We start from the raw sequence: 18,293 nt of genomic DNA, 5'->3' as shown, positions 1-18,293 counted from the left end.
AGTGACCAATATTGCAGTGAGATTCCTTTAGGAGAGAGATTGATGGCTCGTCTAGAAATAATTGAGCGATTCTTGAAGGTGAGAAACTTCTCCTTGTGAGTTACAATCCAGAACTTATGAATGTCCTCAAGAGAAATACACTTTAGAGGAGAGAATATTCTATTTTTAGAGGATGACATGGGACATGGAGTGATATATTTCCTGGCCACACTCGATTGGATAGAGTGAGAAAAGGCTTCTTTAGAAGACTTAGAGAGAAAGATAGGGTCAAAGTTAGAGAAATTTAGCTTAAGGGACGTTTTATTGAGATTGGCCATTGATAGAGTTTTTGTCATAGTAAAGAAGATGGGGATGGAAGAGTATAAAATAGAAAAAGGAAGGGGAAAAGACTGATTGAAAGATGAGAACCAGGGTTAGGGTTGAAGATAAAAGGGCAGAGGAGTGTTGAGAAGACGGAGGGTGTAGAGAATTTAATGATTAATGAAGATAAAAAGGTGGCATGTGAAGAAGGAGAGTTAAAATGAAAGGAAAGGGGGTCAGAAGGTATTGACGATTTTTGTGCCAAAAATAAGTCTTTAGAAATTCTCCAAGATTTGTAAAAATATATAGCATGAGTATTTATAAAACACCATCCTTCATAATATATTATGCAAAATTTTGAGGACAAAATCATTCCTTATAAAACAAAAGAAAACAATTTCCAGAGTCAATCGAATAAAATTACCACTTACTACCATATTTTAAGAGAAACAAAGCTTTAGCATATATAAATAGACCAAAATCGCAAAATTTGTTACACATTACAAACAAATAAATAATATTTAAAACTTTAAAAGGAAATTTTAAAAAAAAAAAATCATAAAAAGGCTTTGGACATAACAGATTTCCTTGTTTCCAAAATTGTCTCGAGAAAATTTCTTCATGAATAAAACAATATGAAGCAGCTCTAAAAATTGAGATCAGCAACTGGTAATTATAATTTGTATTGATTATGACTTCGTCATTGAGACAAATATTTTATTGAAGTTAGTGCCCTATGTCTTTATTTCTATTTCATCGGTTCAGATGCAAGAGTCAACTTTGCGAGGGTATAGTGCCTCCAGCATTGTCACAAAATTTGACTATTTCTTCTACATTCTTTAATATAGAAAATACTTTTTTTCTTTCCAGCTATACTTTTGAAAAATCCCATGTCAATCCCTCCTTTTTATAGATTTTGCGAACATGGTCCTGCAAAATAAGATGATTAATTCTTCATAGGTACCCAAGAGTCATGGGTCCTTGTGGGTTAGATATACTTCCTTTAGACCTCATAACCCACACACTTTTAGGCTAATGCTTGGAACTAGAGGATTTATGCCCTCTCTGTCCACAAATAAAATAGACGGGGCCTCAAGAGGAGAAAGATGTCTTAGCTAATTTAAATTACCCTAATGAGGATGTTGAATAGTTTTTGAATATTTTGATCTTATGTAACTATGTATAGGGGATTCCTTAAAATTGATCAAATTTATTTTCACATCATTATGTTCTTCATGATGTAGGTCAATTTCAATTTGACATACTTTAATATCTATTTGCTAGTTTTGTCATTCCTCTTCGAGTTTTTGTTTAAATCAAGCTTCGTAACTTTTCTTCTCTTGAGAGAGTTTGTTATATTCATCTATAAATTTTTGAATATCATCAATAAGCATATCTAAGTCAGATTCAAAGTGTTATAGTTATGAAAATTTTTAGTCTTACCTCGCTAGATTTACCTGTTTCCATATAGTATAGATTTACTGCTTCTACTTCTTCTTTGGTTTCATCTTCATCATTCCAGGCTCCAAAATTTTAATTCTTCTTGAATATTCTCTTTTTAATTTTGGGCAATTCTATTTGAAGATGCCAAGCTTTCCAAAATAGTAGCAACATTCATCATTTCTGATGGAATCATTATTTTTTCCTCCTTTGGATCTTTGCTGTCTATGACTCATGATCTGTATTACCCCATGCTTGATGAGGGCCATTCCTTCATTATTTGCATATTCAAGGATGTCTACTTCTTTGGTTAGAACAACATTGAAGTCTACTAGTTACTTTTTTTTATCCTTGTGAAACCTGTTGATATAATTTTTCTCATATGCTATAAGGTTACCTCGTAGTTCTTCATATGTTATGTTGTGAAGATCTTTATCTCCTAGAATGGCAACCTTTGTTTATAAATACTTTGGGAGACTTTGGACCAACTTCCGAACTAGCAGGCTGTGTGGATAGATCATCCACAATGATTTCAAATAGCATACTATTTTGCTGAATCTGGCAAACATTGTTTAAATGTCCTTATTTTCTTCCTTTTCAAATAGCTCGTATTCAATGACCAGGGGATTAATTTTTGACTTCTTGACTTTGGTGGTTCCTTTATAGGTTACCTCCAATTTTTCCCATATTTCTTATGTGGTTTCACATATTGATATCTTATTGTATTCTTCTACACTAACTGTACACAGAAGAAAACTTATAGCACGTGCATTAGTTTGAATTACCTTTTGCCATACTTTGGTGACCATAAAGCTTTTAAGGTATTTTATATTAGAAATGCTAGATTATTTATCTTTATCCTTAGACTTCTCTTTAAGTCACAAAATGGGATTTGGACCCTTCCTGGATACAACCCAGTCTTGGAAGTCATTTGATTGGACAAAAATTCTGAACCTATTTTTCCAGTGAGTGTAATGTTGCCCATTAATTTATGGTGGTCTTGTGGAGCAGTGACCATCCTGGAAAAAATCACCGAGAATTTAATAATTAGCCATTTGATCTTTGCTCACTTGCAATTAAGCAATGCTTTCTTTGATACCTGCTCTGATATCAATTAAAATTCAAGTATGTGGGGGAGAGGTGAATTGAAAATTTCTTCTGTAAGTCTACTACTGACTCCTCAATTGACTCTCATATAGATTAGAATACTTCATAAACAGATTAAATTTAGAATAGTTAAGTAAGTAAATAACAAAACATAAACTAATAACACAAAAATTTATTCTGGTTCGGAACACCAATGTGGTGCCTATATCTAGTCCCCTTGGTGTTTAATGTTTCCTTAGATCGTTGAATTTTTGGCTCAAGTACAATGATAGGAAACCAGTTTTAAAGGCTTATATTTTTCTTTAGATCTTGGGTCACAGTATCAATTGATATTACATAGTTGACTCGATCCTACTCTTTCTATAACAATCGTAAACTAAAGTTACAAAGCCTTGTGAGATTAAGTTTGAGACACTTTGAATTTTCTACTTGAAGTTACGTAACTCATGTCTGTCCTTAGTCTTCATAATTTACATTCTTTAACTACTACTTTTCATAAGTAAACCCAAGAGATTTTCTTGTCAATCAAGGATTTAAATTAATTCCTAGATTATGGAATATAGCCATTTGATATATCTATATCAGATATGTCCATTTGTGTCTTTTGATCATGTCTATATTAGATATATCTGTAATCTAGCTTTTCTTTTATTCTTGTACACATTGATGTCTATGTGATGACTTTGGCATTTCTTCATTTTTCTTTTTGTCTTAATTGATCTCCTAATTTATCTACTCTTTCGTGATTCTGGGATGATAATCGAGATAGTGATTCTCCTTCTCTTTCAAATATGTTTGATTGATTTTCTTGTTATGCTGTTAGAGCACCGTGATCCCTCCTTTTTTTTATGATTGGATATCTTTGCATTCTCGGAGCCAATTTTCGTACTCGATTATTTTTATACCTCTTCATTAGCAATCTTCGAGTATCTTGCATCCTTTATCTTGCTTTGTTTATTCTCTCACCATCAGTAATCTTCTAGTATCTTACATCCTTTATCCTGAAAGGACTCACCCATTACTTTTTCATTATTAAAATATTACCTAAGGAGACTAACAAATAAGGACTTTAAATGACTCGTATAGTCCTTTTTATAAAGGAACTAGTGTGATGCCCAATGTATTCTATCTTGAGTGTGACTTGGATATAATGAGTCGTATAGACTCGTTATGAGTCGTAAGGTCCTTCTCAAAATTGGACTAGTGTATGAGTCATAAGGTCACTCATAATAACTGGTGGCTTATTTTCCAGCCTTTTAGTGAGGGTATTTTAGATATTTCTCTCTTACTCTAATAATAAACCACGACCTATAAATATACTTGATACCCTATTTTTATCTACAATAAACATAAAATACACTCTCTCATCCCTCAAATCCTCTCAAGCATTAATACTTAGGGTTTTTTATAAGTGGGTTAGGTAGAGCTTAAAGGATTTAACTCTCTCCATAATCTTAGGTATTATGGATTTGGGTGTTGTGTTTGTAGTTGGTATTTGTTATTGATGTCAGCTGGTGGTTAAAGATATAACTTAGATTCTTTGAACTTATGTTACTTTATCTTGTTATATGTTCAGACTTAAGTCCATATTACTGTGTTTTGTGTTCTATTGACTAGGAAATGGGGTGGTATCCAGTCCTCGGTGGACTTGAGATTTCCATCACAACTAGGACCTAGTTTGCATCATTACAAAGTCGGTATCAGAGCCTAGGTTCATGGTCAATTGAGTGTCTAGAAAGCTATGTCAATTAGAGTCTGTTTTACGGGTATGTAGCATGCCACACTTATAAGGGAGAGGGAATATGGCATTTAAGAATATTTTCCTTTCTTGTTGACTTATTTTTGAGCTATAGAGTCTAAGGTCTTGAATCTCTCTATTTACCATTTCTCACCTTTTAGATCATGCCTCCAAGAAGATCTAATATTCGTGGAAACTCTATTGTTTTGTTTAAGGACAATATAAAGCTCATCCTACTTTTGGGTAAAGACTTGATCTAAGGTCACTGCTTTTGATTACCCACATAGAGTTCCACCAGTTTTCACTAATCCTACTCCAGAGGGTGACATTCATGCTCGGTCACCTCAGGGAGATATTACCAATGCTGAGTTCTATTGCTCTATTCATCCATTGACCCAATTAATGACATTTTTAAGTCTTGCTGGTAATTCTGTTGGTTCTTCTTAGGCCACTAGAGTAGGCTAATTTATTAGGTTACACCCTCCAACTTTTGTTGGTACTAGGTTGAGGAGGATCATCAAGGGTTCATAGATAGAATGAAAAACCATATAGTGATTTGTACTACTGATGTAGAGGGTGTGGAATTTTCTTCTAATTAGTTAAGGGAGATAACATATTAGTGGTATAAAAAGTGGGATCAATCTAGGGGTGTTGATGTTGAGTTAGCTTTGTTGGATTATTTTTTGGGTGCCTTTCATGATTGTTTCTTTTCTTAGGAGTTGGTGGAGGCAAAAGCTGAGGAGTTCATCAATCTAGAGTAAGAAAGAATGATGATAAAAGAGTATTTCTTGAAATTTCATCAGTTGTCGTGATATGCTCCTTAGTTAGTGTCTAGCATGAGGGCTAAAATTAGGAAATTTGCTTTTAGGTTGTCTCGTGATTTTATTCTAGAGAGTAAGGCTTTCTTGTTAAACAAGAATATAGATATCTCTAGACTTGTGGTGTATATGCAACTAGTTTAAGAGGACAAAAAGCAAGATGATATAGGGAAAATATAGAGTAAGATATTTAGACATTCAGAGTAGGGTGGAGGCCAACAATAGATGGGTAGAGATAGTGGGAAATAGTTTCAGAAGACGAATTGGAGAGTCCTAACATCTATTTGATTGTTTGTTCTCCCTAACCAAAGACATTCATTAATTGATGTTTTCAAAGTAGTGATGGTTCTATGGTATAGGGTGCCTAATCTTAGGCCAGTGAGGCCAAGTCAGCACCATCATATCCTTCTTCTAGATTCTATTGTTAGTTGTACTGTGGCCAGTGTGAGAAGGGGAGGAACTAGTGCTTTACTTATGGTTATATTGGTCATATACAATGGGATTATCTTTTAAAGGTTGCTTTTGGGTACAAAAAGGTTCCTATTTCTACTTCATCAACTTCTGCAGCAAAGGATGTCATTTATGGCTCTGATACTAGTCGAAACCATGTTTATTCTGTTATTACTCTTCTAGAGTTTAAGGTATCTCTTGATTCCTTCAATTATATGTTGAAACTCTTCTTTCATGATGCATATTACTTTCTTGATCTTTGGTGTACTCTTTCTTATGTGATCGCTTTTGTGGCTATGCATTTTGGTTTTGATTTTGAGTGCATTTCAGACCCTCTTTCTATTTCTATGATGGGTTACTCTATGGTTGTTGGAAGAGTATATAGAGGTTGTGTGGTATTTATTTATAGAAGGTAAACTTTGTGGATTTGATTGAATTGGAAATGGTTGATTTTTATGACATCATGGGAATGGATTGGTTGTACTCGTGCTATGCCACTTTTGACTAGCGAACCCATAAGGTTATTTCCAAATTTTCAAATGAGTTGGTTATTTAGTGGAAGGAATTCTCTAGTTCCTAAGGGAAGGTACATATCAAATCTTAGAGCTCATAAATTGATTTCCAAGGGATGTATTTATCACTTGGTCTAGGTTAAATATTCTAACTTGGAGGGTCCTTCTTTATAGCTTTTACCCATGGTTAGTTAATTTCCTGAGGTTTTCCTTGAAGATCTTCTTGATATTCCTCCCAAAAGAAAAAATGATTTTGGGATTAATCTTCTTTAAGACGCTCATCCTATCTCTATCCCTTCCTATAGGATGGCTCCATTTGAGTTAAAAGAGCTTCAGTAATAGTTCAAAAATCTCCTTGATAAGGGTTTTATTTGTCCTAGTATGTCTTCATGGGTTTCTCTTCTTTTTTTTATGCATAAAAAGGATGGATCCCTTCGGATATGCATTGATTACTGGTAGTTGAATAAGATAATTATAAAGAACAACTACACTCTTCCTAGGATAGATGACTTATTTGACCAGCTGTATGGCACTAAGTATTTCTCTAATATTGATCTCTATTCGGGCTATCATTAATAAAAGATTAGGGAGGAGGATATCCCTAAGACTGCCTTACATATTCATTATAGTCATTTTGAGTTCTTGGTCTTGTCATTTGTGTTAACCAATGTCCCGACTGTATTAATGGATCTCATGAATTAGGTTTTTTGTGATTTTCTGGATTTTTTTATCATTGTGTTTATCAATGATATTCTAGTTTATTCTAAGAGTGAGGAAGATCATGCTAATCACATTTGTATTGTGTTACAGGCCCTAAAGGATCAATATTTGTATACTAAGTTTTTGAAATGTAAATTTTTGTTGAACTCTGTTACTTTTCTAGGTCATGTTATTTCTAGTGAAGGGATCATGGTGGACCTACAGAAGGTGGTGGTGGTTAAGAACTGGCCTAAACCCATGAATCCAATCAATATTCTAAGCTTCTTGGGTTTAGTAGATTATTATTAAAGGTTTGTAGAGGGTTTCTCATCTATTACTGCTTCATTGACTAAGTTGACGCAGCAAACGGTGAAATTTCTTTGGTCGGATGCTTATGAGGGGAGTTTTGATAAGTTGAAAGACAAGTTAACTTCTGCTCCTATTTTGACTCGTCTTGAGGGTACTGATGGCTTTGTTGTCTATTGTGATGCTTTTTGGTGCGACTTGGTTATGTCATGATGCAATATGGTAGAGTTATGGCATATGCTTCTAGATAGTAAAAGGTTTATGAGATGAATTATTTGACTCATGATTTGGAATTGTTAGTTATGGTGTTCACATTGATAATCTAGTGACATTATTTGCATGGGATCCATGTTCTTATTTATTCTGGTCATTAGAGTCTTAAATGCATGTTCACTCAGAAGGAGCTAAATCTCAAACAAAGGAAGTGGATTGAATGCCAACGAACTATGACATGAGTCTCTACTATCACACAGTTAAAGCTAACATGGTTGCTGATGCTCTTAGCAGGTTGTCCATGGGAAGTTTATCTTATTTGGATAAGGAAAAGCGAGATTTGGTGAAGGATATTCATTTTTTGGCTAATCTTAGAGTTCGTCTCTTAGATTCTAAGGATGGTGGTGTGTTGGTGTAAGAGGTGAAGAAGTCATCTCTTGCTGCTGAAGTAAAGGAGAAATAGGTATTGGACCCTATCTTGATGCAAATCAAGAAGGATGTGGGCAGACAAAAAGTAATAGCTTACGATATTGGTGGTGATGGTATTTTGAGGTACCAAGGGAGGCTGTGTGTTCCTGATGTTGATAGATTATGAGGATGAATTTTAGCCGAAGGTCATGAGTCAAATTATATGATTTATCCAGGTTCTACAAAGATATATCACGATCTTAAGGAGATATATTCATTGAATAGCCTGAAGAGGGATATGGCCAATTTTGTGGCTAGGTGTATGGTATGTCAGCAAGTGAATGTGTAACACTTGTGGCCTGGTGGATTATTTCAAGAAATTTAGCTGCCTGTGTGGAAATGGGAGATAATTAATATAGATTTTACTATCGATCTTTTGCAATCTCAAAATTAGTTTGATTTATTTGTGTCATCATACATAGGATGACTAAGTTTGCTCACTTCTTGTTGGTGAGAAGCAATTACTCTATCGAGAGATATTCAAATTTGTTTATTCAAGAGATCGTGAAGTTGCATGGTGAACCTATTTCTATTATCTTTGACTGAGATGCTCAGTTCTTATCACATTTTTTGGCAATCATTTCATAGAAGTTTTGGGACTAAGGTGAGTGTTATTACCACTTTTCACCTTGATAGATGGACCTATGAAGAAGACTATTCAGACATTGAAGGATATGCTTACATCTTGTATGATCAATTTTAGTGGTAGTTTGACTGATCGTTTGCCTCTCATTGAGTTTGCATAAAATAATAACTACAACTATAGCATTGGTATGGATCTGTTTGAGCCATTTGATAGTAGAAGCTATCGTTCTACTATTAGGTGGTTCAAAGTTGGTGAGTCTGAGTTATTTGGTCCTGATTTGGTTCACCAAGCCTTAGAGAAGGTAAAGGTGATTCAGACAGACTTAAGACATCCCAAAGACGCTAAAAGTCCTACAGAGATATAAGATAAAAGGAACTGGAGTTTAATATTGGTGACAGGGTGTTCTTAAAGGGATCTCCCATGAAGGAAGCGATGCAGTTTTGGAAAAAAGAGAAGCTCAGTCCTCATTATGTTGGTCCATATTTGGTTTTAAGGAAGGTTGGTAATAATGCATATGAATTGGAGTTTCCTTCTAGCTTGGGATCTATTAAGCTAGCCTTCCATGTTTCAATGTTGACGATGTGTGTGGGTGTTACTTCGTTGGTTATTCTTTTTAAAGGTGTGGGTATTTTGGATTCCTTGTCTTATGAGGAAGTTTCGATGGAGATATTGGATTAGCAAGTCCATCAATTACGGGCTAAGAACGTGGCATAAATAAAGGTTCAATGAAGGAACCATAAGGTTAAAGAGGCTACTTGGGAAGCTAAATAGGACAAGAAGTCTAGGTACTATTCTTGTACCCCCTTTTGGATAATCATGCTTAAGGTATGTGTTATTCTTACCATCTTGTTTTCTGAGTTTATTAAAGAAAATTTTTATTTCCTTGATATCTTTCTTTTTTGTTTTGTTAAAGTTAAGAATTGGTGTGTTTCTGTATTAAATCATGTTAAGAGATACCTTGTCACATCATTTGGCGACGTATGATTCTAGGGAGGGGAGAATTATAACACTCCGAGCTTTTGGTCCTTGAAAATATCTGAAATTTTATCCTCACTATCCTGACTAAGACTTACCTTACTAGATAAGATGTCATTATGTGTCATACAACCTAAGTCGTAAGGTGTCCAGTGAGATTTACCTGAGTTACTGTCTTGATTATGACTTGAGGCCACGAGTCGTAAAGACTCAAGATGAGTTGTTAGGACTAGCTTGTTACCTAAAAACTTTCTGTATTGAGTACGACTAGACTCGACGAGTATAATTACTCTATACAATTCGTAAGGTGGTAATCATAAGGGTAACAATATACGTGCTTGGATACATGGTCTTCACTATGACTCATGGAGATGAGTCGTAATGAGTCTTAGTGAGTCGTTGTGAGATTTGTACTCTATACAATTCGTAAGGTGGTAATCATAAGGGTAACAATATACGTGCTTGGATACATGGTCTTCACTATGACTCATGGAGATGAGTCGTAATGAGTCTTAGTGAGTCGTTGTGAGATTTGTAGTGACTGGGCAACATTATGTCAGACTTTTTTACAGCATTCTAGACATTTCCCTCTTTCCCTAAACATAACCCGCTACCTATAAAACCTATTGAGACTTTATTCTCACTCATAACAAAATCAAAACATATCCTCTCCCCTCTAAAATTTTCTCAAGCAAAGCAAGCAAGGGTTTCTTAAAGGTTGAGCATTTAGGGGTCAATTCAAGGTTTCTTTTCCATAATTGGGAATATTTCGGGCATGTGACTCTACACTCAAACTTGTTTTCCTTAAATCATGATATTTAAATGATTATTGATGTGAAATTAAATGTGGATTTTTACATGGGTTGAGGGTTTTCACATGGTTTGTTCTTATATAGTTTTCCCAAGAACTATTATGAATTATTTATGCTTTATTAATGGGTTTGAACTTGTGGGGTGCTTAAGTGTGGATATTAAACTAGTGAATTATGGTATCCCCTTATTTTGTGATATTGACAAGTAAATTGTTTACAACCTCAGCCCATTGTGAAATTGGTTTTGAATATGAAAATTTTGCATCTTTGAAACTATTTTCATGGGAAAAGAGGCTTATTGAAACATAAATGGGTTTGAGTTCCAATTGATTAAATTAGTTTGAATCCCAAAATGACTAATTAATTTATAGTCCTTTTGGATGAGGGGTTCGAGTCCTTATAGGCTCAGTAGTTATCATGGCAAGATCATGAACTTGAAAGTGACGTTGGTATGATGATACCAATGGGATGCCTTAATGCATAATTGGTTCACTTAATGGGGAATGTGTGCTAAATGTTTTAATTATGATTAAAAAGGGTTGCATATATAAGTCGTGTCCCAAGGGACCAATACTTGAAACTGTGTTTGCCGGTGAGGGGGTCTAAATTGCATATGTCCAAAGAGGTTAGAGTCCCCCTTACTATGTGATCGGGAGGTTATATTCCCCCATATAACCTTATATGAATGGGTTCTTAAGTAACCTTAGTATATGATTAGGAGGTTCAAGTCTCCTGCGCATATATGTATTATTATTCTTTGATTTGTATGGCTACATGCACTAGGCCCCAACCAGGGGGAAACTGGGTCCCATATAGACCATGGGTACTATTATGATGGTTGAGCTACACAATCCAGGTTAAGGTTTTATAGCTTATACAAAGCCTTGTTTCCTACCCCGACATGTGATATATATATGTATATGTATTTGCATATAGTATAGACACTAAATTTGGACTAGTTTTGAATTATTGATCAGGCCATTAATTTTTTCCCTTATCCCTGAGTTACTTGCTAGCGCTCAACCTGCTAACTGTCTACGAACGTTGTATTACCACATGATGTAGAAATTTGTCATACTTCTACTTCCCTGCACAATGATTAGATGATTATCTGATAGTTCATGAGTCAGAATGAAGTGGAAAGTTTCCATACTTTGAAAGGTTTAATTTCATGTTATAGCCTTTTTACGTCATCGACTTTGCTTCTAAGTTGTGTTTGCTATCGTCGGAGGCATGTCCCGGATTCATTTATTTCAGTTTTAATTAGAAGGCTTTGTGGATTACTATAGAATTAGGTATTGATTTTGAGTATTGGTTTTAGTTATTCGATTCTCAATTTACCATAGAATCTTTTAAGTTTTAATAGCCTATCTTTTTATATGTTTGGAATTTATCCGATGTTGGAGGTATTTTTTCTGTTTAGTTAGGTACAGGGGTTGGTCTCAAATCTTTGAAGGACTTGAGATGCCCATCATGGCCAGGACCTGCTTCGAGTCAGGACAATGCGGTATCAGAGCCTAGGGTTGATGTCATTAGGTGTCCACAAAGCTGTGTCAAGTAGAGTCTCTTTTATGGGTGTGTAGTGTGCCATACTTATATGGGGAAACTATGAGGCATTTAGGAATATTTCCCTTTCTTATTGTTCTATTTTCAGTTTATAGAGTCTAGGTCTTAAATCTCCCCTGATTTTGCTTGTTTGCATTTTACATCATGTTTTCTCAAAGATCTAATACACATAGAAACTCCTTCATCCCACTTGAGGACAATTTAGCTGGAACTCGCTCAATTTATGAGGTACAGACTCTATCTAGGGTCACTATTTATGATTTCCCTCATGGAGTTCCACCTGTCATTACTAGTCCTCCTCAGGCTGCCGATGTTCATGCCCCACTACCCTAAGGAGACATTTCTATTGCTGAGATCCACCATTCTATTCATCTACAAACCCAGAAAGTAGTTTCTTCACTATGAAAGTCTAGTCTTATTGGTGGGAGAAGGAATAAGGAAAGGATGGGGGAGTGGCATAACAAAGATTTCAAATATTTAGAGCAAGGTAGGGTCATCACAATAGCATTAGACATAGGAGATAGTGGGCCATGGAAGGAAGTTGGAAAAATTAGGTTCATACTAGTTAGCTATATGCCCTTGCCCTAAGTCGTTCGGTGGTAGTTATTTTAAAAATTGAGGTGGTCCTAAAGAACAAGGTTCCTAATATCAACCTAGTGGAGCCTAGTTAGTACCACCCTATCTTCTTTTCCAGTTTTTTAATCAATTATATCATAGATTTTGTCGTGAATGGAAGAATCGTTATTTCAGTTGTCGTAAGATTAGTCATATGCAGTGGAATTATCCTTCTAGGGTTGCATATTGGACTAACAGGGTTATAGTTTCCACTGCATTAGCTCCCGCACCAAAGGATGCTACTTCTGGAACCGGCATAGGTCAGAACCGTCTCTATGCTCTCACTAACCGCCAGGCATTCGAGGCATCTCCTAATGTCGTCATTGGTATGTTGCAAATCTTTTCTTATGTTGTGTATTTTATTCTTGGTCTAGGTCTACTCTTTCTTATGTGACCCTATCTGTGGCCATTCATTTTGGTTTCTATCCCAAGTGTATTTAAGATCCCTTTTTAGTTTCTAGCTTAGTGGGTGACTCTGTGGTCGCTAAAAGAGTCTATAGGGGTTGTGTAGTATCCGTAGGTGGTAGAGAAACTTTGGTGGATTTGATTAAATTAGAAATGGTTGATTTTGATGTCATCTCTTAGGGATGGATTGGATATATTTGTGCTATGCCTTCTTAGACTATCCGACCCGTAGGGTCATTTTCAAATATTCTAATGAGCCTCTTATAGAATGGGAAGTGAGTTTCTTAGCACCTGAGGGGAGGTTCACGTCATATCTTAGAGCCCAAAATTGATTTCCAAGGGATGTCTTTACCATTTGGTCCAAGTTAAAGATTCTAACTTGAGGAGTCCTTCCTTTCAATCTATTCTCGTAGTTAATGATTCTTTTAGGGTTTTCCCCAATAATCTTTTTTGTGTTCTTCCCTATAGGGATATAGATTTTGGGATTGACCTTCTCCTGGATACCCTTCCCATCTCTATCCTACTAATCCAAAAACGAATAAGCAATATTATGGGTTCAAATAAAAAAGACTACTAAGGGAATTGGAGATTCTATTTATATGCCTTTTCCAAACAATATATGAGAACCAACATTATGAGTCCTAGTTATTGTACATGCACCAAAAATGAAAAACCATTGGATGAAATTAACTATATCCTATGATAAACAAAATAGAGTACAACAAAGAGTAACCTTTTATTACATATATATCCAAATATATACTACTTCTGATAACTTTAAACAACATAGGCTTTGATACCAATTGTAGGGGGGTGCAGATAAATTGGGTAACTTAAATAGATCTATTATGGTTCTAATATATCTATTTTTATTAGTGCGTGGATATTTCTTAACTCCTGTAATCATTTTTACTTTTAGTTTATTTATTTTAATTTTATTAATGTTCATATCTTGGGGGGTGATTATATGATAGTTGATTAAATTCTTTACTGCAATATTCTTTAGTTTTTTCTGTTAGTCTTTGTAATTCTTGTATATTATTTTGAAGGTATTCTAAATATTCTATATCTTTTGTTTTAAAATATTCAATTAAATTGTCTTTCATAAGTATTTATATTAATCCTATTTCTTCCATATTTTGTTTCCAGTATTTTAAATACTCGTAGTCTATCATTTTATTCTAAAGTAGTCACTTGTTTACTAATTTCTGTGTAATATTCTATTCTAATTGTACTATAATTTATATCTGAATTAAGGTTATTAATACTATTAATTATCTCTCCTTCTTCTTCTTTTAATGAGTTTTTTATGTTATATAAACTATTATCTATACTTTTTCCTAAATTTTCTAAGGTTTCTTTTATCTATATTAAATTTTCTTTTTGATTTTCCATTATTTCTTTTAGTCGGTTTCTATAATTAATTTCTTCATATAGGTCACTTTGGTTTTCTCTAATTTTTCTAATATATTCGAATATTTCTAATCTGTATAATATCCATCTGAGTAACAACTATCTAAATATGAGCAGTAGCTTTCATTATATAGGTGTAAGTTTTCTATAGAACTTAATAAATCTTCATTAAAATAAAATACCTCTTCGTATATAATTTTTCTTATGTATACTATTTTTATATCTTTAAGTATATACAAAACAAGTTTTTTAAATTTATCTATCATTCCATCAGATAAATAGGTAGTCATGGTTTTTCATATGATGCTATTTTCAAAATATTCCCTTCAATCATACACATAACAAAATATGATCATTTTAGATTACTATATACTAGATTATTCTTAAATAACATGTTCTTCGGTCACTATTAGCATGGTAATTTGAATATTTTTCCAGATCCACTCTTTTGCCTATTCAAAGATCAGCCCCCTGGCTCTGTGTTTTCACATCGAGAATTATTTGCAGATGAAGAGATGTCAAAGGGGCCTTAAACAGCGCCTCTAATCTAGCTACTCCCCACCACGACTTTCTTGCCTTACCTGTTTCACCTTTAGGATGGAATAGTTCTTAGGGATTTTTCTCCTTTTCCACTTTGCTAATAAACTTCTTAACATGCTATTTTTTGAATAATTCTTCTATAAAGTAACTAACATGAACTTATTTTATCATATCATGATTGTCAGGAGTTTATGAATTTAGCTATTCATAATCGTAAATAAATATACCTGTTCTGGTAGGTTTGATAATTCTGAACTTTGTTTATCCATAGCTTTTCCTTCAAATATATTTTTTTTTATTAAATATTCAAAAGTTTGTTTACAAAGGAGGAGCCTTACTTTCAGCACATGAAAGTCTTGCCTTTTAGCTGAGCAAAGGCTCTACTATTTATAACCTAAGAATGAAAATGCATATACTATTTTACTTTACACCTTTCCTAATATAACTTTACACGTTTCCTATATACATTTGTCCTAAAAAAGCCAACAATGGCAAGTACTAAAAGCTAATAAATGAATAAAAGAAAAGTCAAAAAGTCTACCCTAGAAATAGTAAAGCTATTAAATGGTTACATGACTAAGGTATCTTATTTTTTATAAAGTTAGCTTTTTCTCTATGTGTCGCTTTCTTCCTTTAATATTTTTGTCTCCTTGTTTTTCTATTATTGCTCCGTTGATTTTTATCTTCTAGCTGGCGTCCTTATCTTCTTGGTTGGTTTTTTCTTTTATTCTAGCTGGACTTCTGATATAATAGTATCTCCTCCATTACATCTCGAACATTGATAGTCTGGATATTTGTGTCCAATTATCTTGCAATATCTTGTTAATAATCCTTCTGAAATAAATCCTTTTCTAATTGCTCTTGCAGTAGATTATTTTTCTGGGTTAAGTAATGTCATTATCCATTGTCTAACATCTTCCATATTTGTTTGTTGTAGTTCTCTTGAATTTGAATAAATCATTTGATGATCTATTGAATAATAGCTCCATATTGGGTTTCCATTGATATAATTATTTGCTAATTCTTGAATAATTGTAGCTATTCCAATAAGTCGTCTATTTGCATAAAAATTAGGTATCTCGATTTTGGGTATCTTTGGCTGCTGCAAAATATCTTCCAGTATAATCATATCTCTGGTTAATCCTATTTTTACAACTTGTATAACTGGTTTGATCTCGTCGTACAATATCTCTGCTGGTGTAGTATAAAACTTTATATAAAATAGATTTCCTTTGGTTACTCTTTTATAGGTGGTGAATACTTTATGCAATTCTTCTATAGCTGTTAGTTCTTCTCCATCTTGGGTATATACGATATTTAATAATCTATAGTTGAAACATGTTTGCATTAAGCTTAGATTGGTTTTGGGTAGTGCGATTAGCTTGTTGTAACCTTGCAATTTTTGAGTTATATAGTTTGTGTTTGGTTCTTGGATATTTTGTAGCTCTGAGGTTAAGGTTTAGAAAAGTTTAGACTTTGTAGATATTTTCTATATATCCTCGAGTTATATGGTTATAAGCTTTTTTATCTTGGTTCAAACTATCTTGATGTGTGGTAATTTGTGGGGGTATGTACAAGGGGTCTTTTTGTATTTTTGGTATACATGTTTTTTCAAATATCTTATTCATGTTCATGTTCTGATATCTTTGTCCACTAACTCATTTGCTTGTACTTACAATTGTAGATTGATAAACGTTATGGGTTTTATGGAGTTCCCACCATCTCCTTTTAGTTCTGGAATTTTAATGTCTTTCGATCGACATAGCTCTGTACACTGCTGAGTTAGCTGATTCATAGCTTTAGACTTCAATTTAACTTCATTAGTCTTTAGCTTTTCTATTCCATTACCCATACTGTCTACTTTCATTGAAAGCGTAGTTAGGGTTTTGAGTATTTTTTCTAAAGCATCATCTTCTATTATATCAGTCTGTGTAGCTTTGTCTTGATATGTAATCTGCAATAACATTTTTGTTAGTACTTATTACTTCAATTGTAAATGTAAAATTTAATATATTCAATATTAGTCTTCGAATTTCTTTCGTTGTAACTGAATTTTGTATTTTCTTTGTTAACCACCAACGTACCTGTGTATTATTTGTTCGTACGACAAATTTATTGTATACAACATATGGCTCAAATACTAATAAACATTTATATAATGAACATAATTCTTTTCTATTTATTTTCTATTTTATTTCTATTTCATTAAATGTTCCTAAATAATATCTACAATGATGTTCTATATTTTCATTTTCGTACCTATACTTAAGTACTCCTCCATAACTATATTTACTAGCATCAGCTTCTACTATATATATAATTTATTTTTTTTCGTCTGAAAATTATAATTTTGGTAACTCTTTACGAAGTATTTTTATTTTCTGGACTTGTTTTTTTTCTTCTTCGTTGTAATTATATTTTATATCCTTTTTAAATTTTTTCTGTAAAGGCTTTAGGTTTTCTGCTAATTTTGGTATATATTCTCTTACATGGTTTATTAATCCTAAAAATGATTGTAATTTCTTTTTTTGTATCGAATTCTTCTTTTGAATTTATTATTTTTTGCACTATATGTTGTTGCATTTTTACTCCACTTTTATCTATTTGTATTCCTAAAAACTCTATCTGTTTTTTCATAATTTCAGCTTTCTTTTTACTTAAACTTATTCCCGATTTTTCTATTTTATCTGTAAATTGTTCAAATAATTTTAAATGTTCCTCTTTAGTTTTTGTATATAGTAGTATATCATCTATGTATACTATACAATTAGGCAATTGTTTAAAGTAACTACCCATAAAATATTGATATCTACCTAGTACATTTTTATATCCAAATGGTAATACGTTTCATTCATAAAATTCTTGTGGTACCGTAAATGCGGTTAATTCCTTAGAATTTTCATCTAACTTTAAGTGGTAAAATCCTGATTTACAATCAAATTTACTAAAATAATTATATCCTTGTATTTGTCTTATTTATAATATCTTATTTGGTATTGGATAATTATATGTCATAGTTTTTGCATTTAAGTTTCTATAATCGATAACCATTCTAGTTTTTTCTCTTGTTTGTTCACTATGCTTATTTACTTTAAATGCTGGACTATTGTGTTTACTATTGCTTTTTTGTATATATTGTTTTTCTAATAATTCATCTATACGCATTTTAAATTCTTTTAAATCGTCAAAATTATATGTTAATGGTTTTTGAGTTATTATGCTATTTTTATCTATTAATTCAATTTTTATAGTAGTTTTATGTTTTTCCCATCCTTTTAATGGATCTTCACTATATAATAGTCTTAATTTTTTCTTTATTATTTCTACCTT

Source organism: Capsicum annuum, chromosome 2 (assembly GCF_002878395.1).
Source record: "Capsicum annuum cultivar UCD-10X-F1 chromosome 2, UCD10Xv1.1, whole genome shotgun sequence".
Classification (NCBI taxonomy): Eukaryota; Viridiplantae; Streptophyta; class Magnoliopsida; order Solanales; family Solanaceae; genus Capsicum; species Capsicum annuum.
The sequence above is the reverse complement of the archived record's forward strand: the minus strand, read 5'-3'. Positions refer to the sequence as shown.